Source organism: Sinocyclocheilus rhinocerous, unplaced genomic scaffold, assembly GCF_001515625.1.
Source record: "Sinocyclocheilus rhinocerous isolate Xijiao unplaced genomic scaffold, SAMN03320098_v1.1 scaffold19, whole genome shotgun sequence".
Classification (NCBI taxonomy): Eukaryota; Metazoa; Chordata; class Actinopteri; order Cypriniformes; family Cyprinidae; genus Sinocyclocheilus; species Sinocyclocheilus rhinocerous.
This window is the reverse complement of record NW_015638975.1, coordinates 2,378,594-2,391,234: the sequence shown is the minus strand read 5'-3', so window position 1 is coordinate 2,391,234 and position 12,641 is coordinate 2,378,594. Positions and strand designations below refer to the sequence as shown.

General features: G+C 38.9%; 1 protein-coding gene and 1 long non-coding RNA gene across 3 annotated transcripts in view; both read left to right on the top strand.

The window, feature by feature from the left end:
* The window catches only part of LOC107750545 (uncharacterized), a 7,371-nt gene extending 5,917 nt beyond the window's left edge, over nt 1-1,454 (top strand). Inside the window, exon 3 of the long non-coding RNA XR_001641153.1 lies at nt 1,444-1,454. This is a non-coding gene — a long non-coding RNA (uncharacterized LOC107750545). The remainder of the gene's footprint in view (nt 1-1,443) is intronic.
* The window catches only part of LOC107750544 (ras-related protein R-Ras2), a 42,059-nt gene that overhangs the window by 16,830 nt on the left and 12,588 nt on the right, over nt 1-12,641 (top strand). The gene's annotated exons all lie outside the window — the stretch shown is intronic.

Below are 12,641 nucleotides of genomic sequence, written 5' to 3'. Positions count from 1 at the left end.
CTCTCTCTCTCTCTCTCTCTCTCTCTCGAATAATTAATTCAAGTAGCTAAATGTTATAATTAATTAATTCAAATAAATGTGATCTTACCGCACTATTTCATCTCTTTCTGATCTGAAGCGGGCAGAATGCTGAGCTAATGAGCTGTAGCTTCGCGTCAGGTGGTTCTTGCCTTCACGTCGTGCATTAAAATCATTCAATGTACAGCTAGCCGTGCATTATCCCTTATGCAGTCGCTCTTTAGCAGCAGTTTTTTACAGCAATATTTAAATGACACCCTGGTCATTCTTGGCGTACCCAAAAGGGTCCCACACTATCGACAGGCATTTCTCTGGTGGAAATAAAGGATCGCTGTTTGGTTCCTCTGTCATAGTTAATCTAATGTATGTAGTAGCCTCCGTGCCTCTGATAAACACAGCATTTTAAGCTGGTGCAACGCTATTGTAACTTCGTTTTCATTTTGCGTAAGCTGCAACAGTTCCGTTCCGTGTAACAGAAACACTCGGTTTAGCGGAACCTTTACGATTAATTAACCGTGACGTTTTAAAGCGCGGTTAATCGCGAAACCGGTTAATCGCTGCATCCCTACATGGATGTTGTAACCACTGGCCTCTTTTATCAAATTAAGTAACACATTATTAATGTATGTTTCTTTTAATGTTAATAAATGAAGCAAGATTTTATTTTAAATGTATATTATATGCTAAATGTTTTGACAAACTACATATTTGCTAGTAATTTATCGCAGATCTCATGAGGTATTCATTTAGGCGTGTTGAAAAAAAGTGAATGTGTTCACTAAATGTGTTTCTATCACACTTTATGTGCATGTCTTACCAAACAAACTTTTATCTACAAAATTATTATGAACATACACATTTTAGACATTTTAATTGCAGTTTGGTGATCGTAATAATTTAAATAATTAAATCATAATAATCATAAATAAGTAATAAATTGTAGATTTTTACATCCTTTAAGATGATGAAATTAAATCACGTTTTATAAATTTTTATAATTAATTACTTGCAATTTAGAACATATAGACAAAACACTCTTCAAATTACTGATCGATGGCAGATTTCTAAAGCGAATTGTTAGTGAATTCCTCAGTCACATGATATGTTGAATTTTTTGATGCACAGTTAAGAATTTATTCAGTAAATGTGTTTAAACTGTAGTTTATGCGCCTATCTTCTTGCTAAACCAACAGGTTGTACCTCAAGTGAGCATCAAGGTTAATATAGTTTTGAATTTTTAAATGTTTTATTTTAATATCGTTTTCAAATTTGCTATAAAATTCAGTTTAGTTTTTATTAGTTTCATTCATATTTTTGTTAGTTTTAGTTTAGTTTTTATTTTGTGAACACATTTTTATTTAGTTTTTATATAGTTTAGTTTCAGTTTTAGTTTCAGTTTTAATGAAAGTTTAGCAGAATTAACAGATCACTTCCAGAGCGCAGGCCAAACAAAGACATAATTTAACCTTAGTGAGGCAAACATATAGCGACACAAAATTAACGCATGCTGAGATTGATTAGATAGTAAAAGTATACAAATATACGCCACAGAAAGCATGATGCCTTTTTTACTAAATTAATTTACACAAGTTGCGCTTAATGTCATATCCAATGATGTGTGTTGAGATATTTAGTATGAAAATAAATGTAGCCTGATTTGGTTATATGTCTTTCCTTATTTAACCATAATCATGATATTGTAACTGTGGTGTCTTGCTCACTTTTCCGTTAACAGCCGTGCATCAATCAAAACTGGGACTAATGAAATTCAATAATAACGGCAATCGCATTTAACAGTAAAGGCTTATATTTGAATGTTCTTTTCATTTATAAAGAATTATAAGCGTGTGCATGATGTGATTTAGCCAATGCACATTTGCTCAAAAGCTTGGTGGCTGGAAGTAATCACAAGATGCAAAAGTTTTGTATTGTTTTCAGAAAGGATGCGCATTCTCATCTTTTTTTCTGTTAATTATCATGTTGCGCTGCATGTCTTTTTCATCAAAGCACCAACTTAGAATGCCTGTTGGTTTGATTGCTTGTGTTACATGATAAAATAAATAATCTTCCTTACCTGATGTAATGAAATCTATTACAGAGTTCGGGTCGATACTCGCGGTCTTTATGTCAAACGGTTCTGGTCTGGTACAGAATTAAATTAGTGCTGCTGTCAGATAATGGGTCGGGTGTTCTGTTAAGTACTGCTGGTGCACGTTTACCAAACAGGACCCGTGCAGGCTTTAAACTGCTTTGCGTCTCGATAACCCCATGTGCGTGATGCGCCATTACAGGTAGGCTATTTCCCTAAACCTCCATGCAGCTCGTATATTTTTCCGCCAAGGGGTGAGAACGTAATGAATACGAAAACGATTATTTATTTTTGATAATTATTATTTTATTTCAGTTAGTTTTTCAATACCTGTTGTTAGTTTCGTTTCGTTTTAGTTTTTCAAATATTTTGACGTTTTTATTTTATTTCAGTTTACGAAATTGTTTTTTCATCAATCGTTTTAGTCTTAGTTCTAGTTTTCGTTTACGAAAATAACCTTGGTGAGCATATGCTTTTTATTCACATTTCAGAAATTTGAATTGCACTTTGGTGTTTCCACCTATCAAATTTATGCAATTTGCATAAAAATATGCGGATGGAAACCTATTTTGTGGTGTATAGTTTTTCTGTTAGCGGTTTACTGTTTTAGTTCAAACTGTGACGGTAATCCAATGCCACGGTTTCCTGAAATTCATTCACATTGTCGGAGTAGACAGGGACTGAGGATTTCAGGAATCCAGACTCAGTGATTCTAATAATCCCATTTCCTATGAACAGCTAAAGGCCTTTGTAGAGCAATAAATGAGAATATTTTTTGTATAATCATTTAATAAAATAGACAATTAAAGCACACATGATCCAGTCCAACCGATCTGTATCGTTGTACTGCAGGAGATCTTCTCAGTCTGCTGGTGCCTGGGGTCCAGTTCACAGGGGCAGGCCAGTTGTCAGCGAGCGAGACAGGTTCAGTTTAGACGGCCGAGTTGAGTTCATTAGCGGTGCAGCTGTTGCATAGAAAGCAGGGGGCCGGAGAGCTCCTCAACAGGTGATGGACGTGTGTCTCACAGCCTGCTTCACGACCCAAGAGCATGTGGCCTACTAGAACCACTTGGCCTAAGAGGACACATGTCAAGTGGGTCTGATAAATGTTTGGCATAAGCAAACAAAACATTTGATATTTTTGTTTTGCATGCAGGACCTGACCCCAGATTGCACTCGTATAGCTCTGGTTGCGGTAACCTCTAATCTTCAGCAACCAAAACATTCTTTCAGGATTAAGATCTAATTCCTCTGTCAGAATAGAGTGATGTTTGTTGAGAAGGAGGAGCGTTTTGTTTTAATGTGATCTGTATCAGCCTCCCCGGGTGTTAAAATGGTGTCTGGAGATGAATTGTACTGCTCTCTTCTCGCTTTCATAAAACAGGAGGGCTCTTGAGGACAGTCGGTGCGTAGTGCCATTAGCTCTTATTTATTAGCAGCAGTCTGGTGCTTTAATAGCATTTCTGTTCTCTGTGCATTGGGAGACTGCTGGCCTAAAACGGTAATGGTGCTGTATTTCTGTCTGGCTGCCAAGCAAAGATCTCATTCTGTTAGTCTTTCTGGAACAACGCACAAGCCTCTTTTTAACTTCTAAAATATTATAATATTACGTAGCCAGAAAGCTGTGTGAAGGTCTTTTGATCAGAAAATTCCTCTTTTGTCCTTGGAAAGCCGTGGTGGTAGTGGAATTCTGACCATGTGGGTGGTTAACATCGAGCCGAAGAGCAGTAACCATAAAAGAAGGCTGTTTGATTAGATGGGGGTCGAGAGGGTGACTACTCTCGGCCTGCTCGCGCTGCTGATAGTCATTTTTGACACTGCTGACTCGTACCACATTCCAAGCATTGAATGACTGCAGTATGCTAACACATGACCTCATCCAACTCTGTGTCATGTACTTCCTGGTATCTGAAGTGGTCTGGTAATTAGTGCTGCTTGCTAAGGCAAGCATCAATATTAGTGTTGCTCCTCACCCTGAGTATTAGATTTTGGCGTGGTACTCATCCCACACTGTTATATGGATGTTAATGAATATGAATTGTAACTTTCACCGAAGACCATAAAATGTGTCAAAAGATTCAGTGGACTGCATTGAAGAGTTATAATAATAGTTTAGCCATAATAGTTTACCCCAAAAATTATGGATTTGATGAATATCTGGTTGGGGGAATTAAATAAAATGGCAATACATCCTCACTTTAAAGGGTTAGTTCACCCAAAAATGAAATTTCTGTCATTAATTACTCAACCTCATGTTGTCCCAAACCTGTAAGACCTTCGTTCATCTTCGGAACACAAATTAAGATATTTTTTATGAAATCCGAGAGCTTTCTGACCCTCCATAGACAGCAATGCAACTGAAACGTTCAAGGCCCAGAAAGGTAGTAAGGACATCGTTATAATAGTCCATGTAACATCAGTGGTTCAATTGTAATGTTATCAAGCTACAAGAATACTATTTGTGTGCAAAGAAAACAAAAATAACAACTTTATTCAACAATTTCTTCTCTTCCGTGTTGCGTTCACGAGAGAACCATGACTCATGCGTGTGCATTCCTCTGCTTGTAAACAAGAAGCAGCACATCCGTGTTCTATGTCAGAACACCGGCTCCTCCGTCAGCAGCATCGCACAAATGCGTCATGGTACACCCAAGAGTGTCAGCAAAATATATGAGAAAAAAAAGGTGTACAATTTACTTAGAATCAATGTTCAATTAGAAATTGCTAGTAAATTTCCCAAATAATTACAAAAAAATGACAAGTAAAACATTGAATTAAACATGAAATTGTAAAAAGACAGAAATAGTATTTTCTCATAAAGCCTGCTCCAATAATCTTTGCTTTATTTACAGTTTAGATTATTTATTTTTTTTACCGTGTATGTGCGTTCAATTGATTTTGGTGAAGCACAATGTAATATTTAGGAAATATTACAATATTACAATTAGGGGTGGGCGAGGTAGCCTCAAAATTATATCACAATATTTCAAGAATATTTGCGATAACGATATTTATGACGATATAGAAAAAAAAAATGGAACAACGTTATATTGGTGATTGCAGCTGGCAGGCAGCAGCATTTAGTAGTGCAAACAAATTGAAGGGCATTTTCCAACCTTTTCCAATGAGCTACTGTCATTGATGACAAACTACCTAATTCGAAGTGTAAATCTATTGTCATAAGGTGGCAGCAGCAGCTGTGTGTTCGACTTGAAGCAGACCGATCCGTGTATGACGTCAAAATACCGCGAGAGTGACTTACCCCTTATTTACCCCTAATTTACACTGCACGCGTCTGCGGTGCGTTACAGCTCCAACGCGGCCACTCTAGTCAATGCTTGTGTTTACACCAGCGGCGCCACGGCACGTTTCAGAAGCGGATCTCCATCTCTCAGATAGGTGCCTCGCCTATTTTTGACGGTAAGAGTGTGCGCTCGAATATGCTCTAGAACTGCTCTCGCGATACTTTGATGTCATACACCGATCAGTCTGCGTAGCGCTGCTGTTGTTGTGCGCGCTAGGGAACGTATATCCGCCATCGCGTCGCTATATCATTGATATCGCGATATGACACTTTTTTATCATGTAAAAATTTATACCGGTATTATCGTGGACGGTATGATATGGCACACCCCTAATTACAATATTTTCATTTTTAGGTGAACTTTACTTTTAATAAAGGGGCCAGAATATCATAGGCTGCATCCAAAATTGCTTCAAAAAAATTCCACTATTCTGTCATTCTGTCATTAGTTTAGTCTACTTAAATGGAGTGAATGAAAACAAGTGAGCGATTTTGAACATTGAGTTCGCTGGGAAGGGTTGTGTATGCCATTTTTTGCCAAGCTGTGGTAATTCATTCAGCATGACTCCCACAGAGCATGGTTTCAGAAACTGCTACAAATGGCTATCCCCTCAAATAGTGCACTATATAACGGTATAGGGGGCAAATTCAGACAGCAATAGAGATTTAGGGATGGGACTTGGGCCAGTAGGAAACCACATAGCAACACATTAAAGACTTGCCCTAGCCACTACCCACAACACCTTACAATATAAAATCTAGTTTCTGTTTGTAAACGTTTCTCAGTATGGTTCACCTGCGAGGAGTAACTTTAAGCGAAAGACCACCATATGGAATTGCTTCGCTGCTGCTCTAAAGACATCAGATGGAAATTAATAGATGTATGAGCTCATGCATAAGATAGTTTTACTGCATTAATGGAGTCACCAAGTTACTTGTGATGAATGAGGTCAAATAGTTAATTTTAACTGTGGTCCATGACTGATTGGTTTTCTTGGCCAGCCAACTGAATGGTACTCCACTTCAGCCTGTTACGCTACTGAAAAAAGAATACCGTAGTCCTAGCATTCAGGGTCTGATGCCAACCGAAACAAAAAGTCTGTTTTTTCCCTTCGCAACAACAAAATCAGAGGCCAGTCAGGCCACAGTGGCAGCCTAGCAACATTAGTGGCTCAACTCTGGATCTGGAGCTCACAGGGAGGCTGAGAGTGTTTCTTTTTAATATGTGATGCTGTGCTTCTGCTTGTTTTGGTGTAATGTAGAACAAAGCCAACTATGCAGGTGACAAGGAAGTGTGTTACACAACTGGAAACCAGTTCCCCAAATTGCGGTAAAATATAGGCCATGACGCAGAGCGGTCAGCCGCCGATTAAAAGCCAGTTGCGTAAAATGAGCTCTTTGAGTGTGTTGAGTGGGGCAGTTGCTGGTCGTGTGTCTTTATAGGACCCCCTGGAGAGTTCAAACAGAGCGTTTAGATCACGCTGATCTTTTGCAACATGATTGAAGGCCTAAACTATTGGTCAGCTCTCTCAGTCTCTCTGTTCTTTTAAACTCTGCAGGGATGCTCCTCTTGTTGGCAAGGCCATCAACAGGATCCATTTGAACTATTTCAGGTTTATGAAGCTCCACTTCAAAAACTATTCACAGGTGTCCTCACTACACACACATCTCGATGGTTTGGATTTCCCCATGGTCTGTTTATGTGGTTTTGTGTGATTTTAATGTGAGTTTATACATTTTAACAGGACACCTGTAGATTCCTTCACCCACAGATGGAGGTTTTCATGCCTCACCAGCTGCTCTGAGGAGTTTCCAGGGATTTCAGATGATTTGCTCAGACCACTGCTGGGAACGATCAATGAATGTGCTAGAATCCTTGATTACATATGGAAATAAAGAGTTGTGTGTCTTCTTGATTCTGCAGGTTTTAGCCTCCAGCTGCAGTTCATGTGATGAGAAAATGGATGGAAATGCATTTGGTTATCTAAAACACATGATGTCAACAGGAAGTTTAGTGTGTTCCGCAAGTTTCAGATGAGCGTCAGCCCATTTACAAAAGATGTGAGCAGTAAGAATTTAATTCCTGAATTTGAATTACATTTTGGATGCAGAATTGCAGACCCCACTCCTATGGCTTCATGGGATTGTAAAGTTTCCATCAGATGTGCACTTTAGAATCTAGGAGGAACTTTTTTAACCTATATTTTTCAGATATTTTGTATTTAGACATACTCCTCCTTTGGTGGACTGTTTTTGCATATGGGACATTCAGTGTCAAATTTTTGATTTTGCTAATATTTTTTCTGAAGAAAGACTAGACATGTATAGTGATGAAAGCCAAAATATTAAATGTCATGGATGAATATTTACGGAGTAATCCACTATTTTGTAGAGGGGGGTCAAAATGGCAATTTTCACCTGAGATTCAGAACGGATAGTGGATTACTTAGTAAATATTCATCCATGACATACAATATTTGAGCTATCATCACTATACATGTTTATCTTTCTTCAGAAAAAAATATTAGCAAAATCAAAACTTTGAGCCGGGGAAATTTCTGATATTTGGTTGATTTGACACCGTGAAAATATATCTGAGCTAAACTTATACTTAGCCTCCAACTCACACACTGGCGAGTAAAATCGGAGAATTTATTAGCAATTGGCTAATATTAGACATCATTTAGTCGCCAGAGTGAAGATTTAGTCGCATATGCGAGTGATTTACTTGCAATGTAGAGGGTTGGCTTAACCTATGCTTTGTGATACACTACATCATTATTTAAAGCACTGGCTAGAAACATACGATCCCCTGTGTTCTTTCAACAATTACTCCCTATACGCTCCTTGTTCTTGTTAATATTGTATTATTGAATGAACCTTTTGGCTGTTGCATGAGCTCATGGGAAAAATAGGAGTTTCCCCAGGAAATGGAGGCTCTTTTGTGTGCTAGTCAGTCTGTACTGAAAGAGAGGGAATTGGAGGCCCTGAACTCATGGTGTGGACACCAGCACCACACAGTCCATCTGCTTCATCTTAACTGTCCCATCACAGCTATTTGCCCGTGATTACTGACAGCTGCCAAAGGCCAAGCTCGTCTACTAGCTTTTGTGGAGGTCAGCCGTGTGAAGACCTCTGAATGTCGAGAGGTCGTCATGGTAAAATGTTGAATAAGGAGATTGTTGGTTACAGGTTGCTCAACGTGATTGATATGCTTGACCGGTGTACAGGAGAGCACTACAAACATGGTCAGTGGCTTCAGGGGAATCATTAAAAACTTAGCGTAACTGCAATTTGTCACATGTCCCTGACTTTCCTGTCTCTACCATCCTATTTTTCTTCATGATTATCTACAAGACAAGGGTTCTTCCTATAGCAAATGGTCTCAGACTGTAAGCTGGCACTGTCTGCAGCAGTCAGCTGCACTGTGATGAATACATTCCAGGATGAATCTGTCCCTTCTTCTCTCATTGTGTCCCAGAGCCCATAAAAATGAAAACCAGTTGGCATTGGCATTTTTTATTTAATTTGAACCTTCCTAGAAGTAGCTCCATCTCATGGGAGTGTGTTTCTCAAATGTACTGTTGAATTGAGCTGTATTGAATAGAAAACTAGATGAAAATCCTGCATTGGTGTGTAATACAGGAGTCTAAGTTGAACAGTCAATGCAGTGGAGGAATACAACCATGTAATCTCCTTTTACTGTAATTTTTCTCTCACCTTTAAAGAATATCTCTTTGGATTAGAGACTTTAGTCTTTGCAACTTTACAGATCTTCCTTTATGCACCAAGAGCTTGTAACACTCCAAAGAGAAAGGAAAACTTGAAATTGCATCATATGACCCCTTTAATATTCTATATTATATTGTTTTATAGTCTCTTATATTCTAAGAAGTAACATTTGTTATAACTAACTTTTTTTAAACAAAGATGGGATATTTGCCTCCTTATCAGTTTGTCTTGAGTGATTGTAAACGGCTGAGTGAAAAAAAATCTAAAATGTATGTCAAAATTTGAGTCCATTTAACTCTACACTATATTTCAAGTCTTCTGATGCCACACAGTATAGGGCTTTTCACACTTCACTTAACCCCAGGTATTTGTTGTTCTAAACCCTACTTTTAACCCTGGGTTTAAGGAACGTTTCACGCTCGTAATTTAGAAGCAGGATTAGCACCGCTTTTTACCCAGGGTTATGAAACCCTGCTCCATCTGAAGTCATTTTTACCCCCCTGTAATTTGGCTCTGAATCTCAGGTGAAAACTGCCATTTTGACCCCCCTCTACAAAATAGTGGATTACTTAGTAAATATTCATCCATGACATTTAATATTTGGGCTATCATCACTATACATGTTTATTTTTCTTCAGAAAAAATATTTGCAAAATCAAAACTGCCGGGGAAATTTCTGAAATTTGGTTGATTTGACACGGATGAATGACCCATATGCAGTTGAGTAAATTCCTCTTCCAGTCATCTCATTTCAAATTCCACTTCAACTTCCTGTGAGGTGTGGCCAGTTCAGTTCAAATTCCAGCTTATGAATTGAATGAGCCCATTTTTCAATTCTGAATCTTGCACATCCTTGATGTATATGATTTTATGACTTTTAACCCTGGGTTTAAGGAACGTTTCACGCTTGTAATTTAGAAGCAGGATTAGCACCACTACACCCAGGGTTTAGGAATGTACAGTGTGAAACGTCAGCGTATGAATACCCAGGATTAATTGTTAACCTTGGGTAAAACGTGAAGCAAGTATTTCAGTTGTGAAAAGACCTTATATTGACTTAATATTTTCTACTCCTAGCATATATAGGGGCACTTTGGGTGGATGAATGTAAAGGAAAGTGTGATCTGGCTGCATAACAGAAGCCTGGCTTTAATTAAAGAAGCAGTACTCGAAGCAGGGTCTCCTTGAATCTGACTCTGAGCCATACACCTGTCATCTAAATACACACTCAGTTACTCCACATACTCGTATATACATAAGTGTACACACACACACACACACACACACACACACACACACACATGCAGTGAGAAACTGAGATTGGTATATGTTTATGCCCACCAAGGTTGCATTTATTAATTCAGTAAAAACAGTAATATATAATTACAATTGAAGATAACTTTTTTCTATTTTAATATATTTTAAAATGTAATGTGATGGCAAAGCTGAATTGTCAGCAGCCATTACTCCAGTCGATCCTTCAGAAATAATTTGAATATGCAGATTTGGTGTTCAGGAAACATTTCCCATTATTGGTGATCAAACAGTTGCTGCTTAATATTTTTTTCTGAAAACAAAAGTTATTATTATATAATTATTGTTTCATTATTTTCCATCATGTCCACTAATGTTGCCCAGTAGAAACACTACCCCCCCCGCATCCCAATACCGTGTTCGGAAAGAAAATGACGTGACCCCTAAAGGGAATAAATACGAAATGGGAGGAAAATATATATTAAAATATTTTTCTCGCAGTTATATAATTGGGTAATTATACCAAGGTTATTTGTAACCGAAAACTAAAAACTCGCCCCCGCCGATGTCATCGTCCATCACGATGTTTCACTGTAGACATCATCCGATGCCAATTTTGTAGACATCGCCCAACCCTAGTATGTGATTCATATCTCAAATGTGTCAGATGGATCAATGTGTGGAGGCGTCTTTGGTTAGGAAGTGGGTGAATAGTGAAGTTGGAGTGTAGTTTGGTGTGCACCCACACATTTTTTTTATGTTTGCATTTTTATTGTCAAAGACAGTTACAGACACTTACAGTTACCCATTTCTTGTATTGCTGTATTGCTCTGTTCTTTGCATTGGCTCTGACCTTTTTTTTCTGGGCAAACAAGCGCTTACTGTTTAAAGGTATGAATTCACTGGGTGGATAGAGGATGCATGAATGGATAGAGGGATAGGTGGGTGTTGAAAAGCAGAAAGAAAGAGAAGTGACTGGACTGGAAAGGAGTGTCCTTGTGTGCGGTGGGAGGGTGGGCGGAACGGGAATATCTCTTTTGTGAAATCATCACCACCCAGAGGACTGTACTTTGCTGGCTGCTGGCCCTGTAGGTGGAGTTTCCTTCCTTTAGGCCAAACGTTGGAGGTGCCCTGTTGGTTTCGACTCACTGGGGTGGGCCTTTTCCTCTCCTCTCCCAGAATGTTTTACGTCAGGTGGCTCGAATCACCCTTTATGGCAGCCGAGAGTTGTATGACATGGTTGGAAACTCTGGCTAGCACTCTTTAATTGGTATACCTTGGCGCGGAGAGCATTTATACAGCATTCAGGGAGTTTGGAGGCCCCCTAAAAATGTTGAACGACTGATGACTGAAGTGTTTATATCAGGGATCTCCTGCACTGGTACAGCGTGGCTCTTTTTCACATGACAACAACAGCTCGCCTGAATGGAATGGGCTACACTCTAAAAAATAAAAGCCATTTTTGCATATTACAGTGATGCCATTGAAGAACGCTTTTGGTTTCCCAAAAGAACATTTCAGTGTTTGGTTCTTAAAGGAACAGTTTCTTCTTTGAAAAACCCTTTTTTCACTATAAAGAAACTTCTGCGCAATGGAAAGGTTCCATGGATCGTAAAGGTTCTTCATGAAACCATAGATGCAAATAAAGGACCTTTATTTTTAAGAGTGTAGATTTGTTGAGGGGAAGAGCTGTGATTTGCATTTAGGATGGTTCTTTCTAAGAACAAACACTCTCTGTGGGAGAGTTTGTGTGAGGGCCAAAGCAGATGGACCCCCCACTGTTAGAGTTAGCCATTAGTTCTGGTCATTCATACGTCTGATGAAGGTCAACTGGGACATGCTGTCACACAGAGCGAAGGTAGGACAGGTGGGCATCGGGTCGGCGATGTGTACAGGTGGGCATTACTAAACAGCTACCCACAGCTACTGTTTGACTTTGAAATGCAGGCTTTGTTCAACCACAAACCCTCTACACCTGCCTTACAACCAAAGCAGATTATGTGTTTTGGTTTACTTAGCTATTCTTTGGCTACAATATTGTCCCTAGAAGTTGATTAAATATGACAACCTTCTTTTGGTGACGATCAAGCGACTTAAAGGGATTCCGGTGCGTGAGGTGTGTACGTGCTCTGGCATAGTTTACGCAAGCACCGGAAGTGATCTCTCGCGCGTATATGTCACTCATTGTTTACACGGTGCATAGTCATTGTAGGTACGACGGCTAATAACCGATCGTTTCGTGTC